This window comes from Micromys minutus, assembly GCF_963924665.1.
Source record: "Micromys minutus genome assembly, chromosome: 1".
NCBI lineage: Eukaryota > Metazoa > Chordata > Mammalia > Rodentia > Muridae > Micromys > Micromys minutus.
The window spans coordinates 85,716,179-85,720,581 of record NC_137969.1 but is presented as its reverse complement, the minus strand read 5'-3'; positions in this window follow the sequence as shown (position 1 = coordinate 85,720,581).

Here is a 4,403-nt window from a genome sequence, read left to right as displayed (position 1 = left end):
ACATCTTCAAATCATGAAAGGCAATAGCAAAAGCCAGGCACTAACCATTCTGGGTTTTTCATCTGCAAAATTTCAAACCAATAGAAACAGCTCCAAACGTTCCCCAAAGAAATGACTTATTTTTCTCCCTTCACAAATTTTGGAAACAAGGTTTCATGAAGCCCTACCCTGGCCTTGAGCTCACTATATAGCTAAGGCTGCACGAAGTGGCTGTACCCTTTGACATCTCCGGGGACAAGAAAACAGAGAGCAAATTCCTCCACAATCTTTACATCATTTGTTCACATCCCATTTTTTTTTTCCTTCTTCAGTCCGAGCTGTTGTTTTTTTATAGATATGCAGCAATAGCTGCTGTTGCCCTGATGACTGGCGATGTTGGAAATATTTACACCGGGTTATGGGGTTTATTGTTGGTTTTAGCGTTTCTCTCGGCAAATGATTTTTCTTCTCTTTAAGCCTTAACTTTCTCATCTGTCGAATGAGAGCACAGGCCTAGCCGATGTCTGGCAGCTCTCCATCCCTGCATGTTCCTGCTTCCATCCCAGGTGAGCTCCTTTGCACGGCAACAGCTCTCCATCTTCCCTGTAGCACCATTAGCCCTGTCTGCCAAGAACTGAGCCATGAGTCTTACCTGTGAGCTTGGCTGACATCTCCATACAGAGTGTGCAACTTCGTATGACCCTTTCAGCCCTCAGCTCTGAAGTCCTTGTTGTCACAGGCCGAACAACAACAACAATTAAAAAGGAAAAATCCTGACAAACTTGCAGGAAATTTTTATTAATTTTCTGATGCACTGAATAGATGTTTGAATTTCTTTGTTCCCAATATCAAGTGGGTGATGGTTTGAGTGTGTGGGAAGCTTAAGATTGTGGTCAAGCATCATTTGAGTGGCTATTGGAAAAGGTACAGTTGGTTGTCTGTGGAGGAAAAGTTGCACCCCTGTCATGCTCTGCCACTTACTGTGTGTCATTATTGTCACAGAGCATCTAACGCAAGCCACACACACACACACACACACACACACACACACACACACACACACACACACTATGTAACCCTGCCTGGGTGGTCATAATTCGCTATCTTGCTATATAGACCAGGCTGGCCTCAAATTCACAAAGATCTGCCTGCCTCTGCCTCCTGAAGACTTGGATCCAAAGTGTGCACCACCATAGGTGGCTGGTAAGGTCATGCCACTGGTATGTCCTGGGAGGTTCCTATGGTGTTATTACGGGGACATGTGCAGGAGAAAGAAATTATCTGACCACATAGAAAGCCCCTTGTTTGCTTTTACATACATAAGCCCTTTGAGCTCCCCATTAATATTGGGAGACACAGATCTACACGGATTACTAGTCGACTACTGTGGTTCATAAAAGCAAGATACAGAGAAACTTAAGGTCACGCTGACACTTAAAGAAAAGGATGGAATCCAATCAGCATGCTTAAGAAATCCATACTCTGGTCTTATTGATTAAGTTGTGCAGAAACATAAACGCCAACACAGAGTAGCTCAGAGCCAGGCAACAGAGCCACAAAGCATTTATCTCAGCAAGGGAGGCACTGCTGAGGATCAGGAAAGTAAGGGAGGCAAAGGGAATCTAAAAAACCTAAATCCCCTGTCTCAGAGCATCTCACCATCACAGCTGCTGTGGTCCTGGAAGCCTAGTCCAACTGCTGCAGGGAGGGAGTGACACACAGCTCTCATGTCCCCTCCCTTCCCTTCACATAGAGTTCAAACATAAGTCCTTCCATTTCACATTCCCTAAAGTCTTACCAGCCCATGTGTTGTTAACACCACCATAAATGAGCACAAAGTTGTATTTCTTCTATTTACCAAAATCCAGGAGCTACTTTTAGAAACAGAAACACATTCTCTGGTTCCTCTTATAAAATTGGTTTCTATTGTGTGAGTTCAGTCCATTTATCATTTTGGCACTATTAGATTTACTAGCTTTCAAAACACCTTTGGATTCTATTACCTATTATCGACTGAGGTACCCAGGTAAAAAGAATCATCATTGTTAATGATTCTACAGGGCTGGATGACTGTTAGAACCTTACGGGTATGGTGAGTTGGAATATTGCAGGTCTAGAGCCAAAATTATCTAGGGCTATCTTTAGTCTTTATATATCTGTTGTTGTTTTGTTGATTTTTGTTTGTTTGTTTTTGTTACTGTGATGAAATACCATGACCAAAGGCAACTTAAAGAAGAAAGAGTTTATTTGGTGTATGATTCCATAAGGAGAAACCATAATGATAGAGGAGACCTGGTAGCAGAAGGCTGGAGCAGGAAGCTGGCTGATTACATTTAGGTCACACAGAGGAAGCAGAGAGAAAACAGGAAATGGGCAACCCTCAAAGACCACTCCCAGTGACAAACATCTAAAATGCTATCCTTCCCAAAAGTTCCATGACCTTCCCAAGGTGCCACCCACTGAGCAGACTCCTACTTGATCTCTTGACACCACCAGCCTGGGGAACTATGTTCCAAACACACAAGCCTTTTAGGGGACAAACAATATTCAAAACTATAGCAACGTGTGACCTTGTCAAGGAACAGAACTTCTGCAAAATGGGACAAAGGTTTCTGCAGACAAATACATGGGCTCCATGGGTATGTTTTCCCCATTCAGACTTTCATAGTCCTATGAATTACCTCCACCTGTATCTAATCTTATGCCAAAAGAATAAAAAATAAAAACAACAAACCTATCAGATATCTTTGGATTATATTTTTATTTTAAAAAGTTACATTTGTTTGTTTGTTTATTTATTTAATGTGGACATCTCAGCACACTAGGCATTTGTGAGAGGTTAGAGGACAACTTGCAGGAGTCAATTTTTTTCTTCCACTATGAGTTCTGAAAATCAAACTTTCAGTATCAGACTTGGTGGGAAGTGCCTTTACCCACTGGGCCATCTTGCTGGCTCTGGAATGTATTCTTAGAGACCATTAGTTTCCAACGACCCAGAAACTACGGATAACATCAAATAACAGAACCCTGTAGCTTTTTTGGCACTGTACAGTATGTTTGATAAATGTCTTCATTCACAATGTTCTGCTGTATGACTGTAAGATATTCATTCAGTCTCCTCAAGAGTGGAACAGAGTCATTTGAATCCATGTTTCTAGGTCAAAGTCACTCATATTTGGCTTCAAATAAACTCTCTTTGTACCTATTGGAGTGACAGCTGTGTTTTGCTTATGTTGTCTCACTCCTAGTACACTTTATAGCAATACATTGTCAAGATGCATGTGCTTTTCACACAGTACCTTTCACATCCTGGGCATTGCCGTCTAGGTTTTGTGGAACCTACATTTTAAGAACTAATGAAGGCCGTAAGGACTTAATTGGAATATCAATAACTATGGTTCATTAAGTAATTGGAGTAAACATACTTTATGGCTTTAATAAAGATGTATTAGATGAACCAGCCTGCTTCCATCTTAGGTTTGAGAGCTATCTTATAGTAAAGAGGAGCTATTCCTGCTTATGAATACATCTCTGTTTCTCTGGGGCTCTGCCCCACCTGTAACCTTAGCTACAATGGCTCTGCACTGCCTGTTCCAGGAACCTTGACAACCATGTCTTTGTTTCAAAAAGTTGTAATGAGCATCTTTCAACACCACTTTTATTTCAAAAGGTTGTTATGGCTACCCTGTTCTGACCACCTCACTTTGACCACCCTGCCCTGTTTGCTTCTGTAGCCCCTCCTGTTTTTCCCACTACCCCCCCCCCCCCCAATTTGGAAAACTCTTATCCTTGAGCTATAAAAACCTTGTCTTCCTCATGTACCTGTCTTCCATATCTCTGGAACCCCCACTTTCAGGGAGAGACAGCCCAGGCACACAAATAAAACACTTGCTTTAATTAGGTTGGCTGTGATAATTGGGTCAGTGGTCTTCTTCCTCAAGTATTTGGGATTAACAATATAGAATGCACAGTACCAGTACCAGAGAGAAACTAATAATTCCTTGCAGTAGAAAACCATCTCCTGGGAATTTGCTATGTAGACCAGGCTGGCCTTAAATGAAAAGTTTCCACTATGCCTAGCTGAACAGCCCATTTACATATTTAGTCTTCGATATTTGATTTCAGTTTTGCTTGGAAAGGCCACAGTTGGATTAAGGTAATTTGAGCTTCCTCTTTGGGGAATCCACAAGGATCAATGACTAATTCCAGCTCTTTTTGTTGTGAGTAGGGTGATATGCAACCCTAGTACTCAGCCTCTGGGGCTCCCTCTGCTTTGACAACTTCCTGTTGTGGGTAATACACAGATTATGTAGCCATAGCTGTCTGTGAGTAATGGGCAGAGCATGTGCTTAGGTATTTTAAAGGACAGAAAAGGATGTGACTTTAAATGATTGTGTTTTTATTATTACAACCCCTTAAAATTT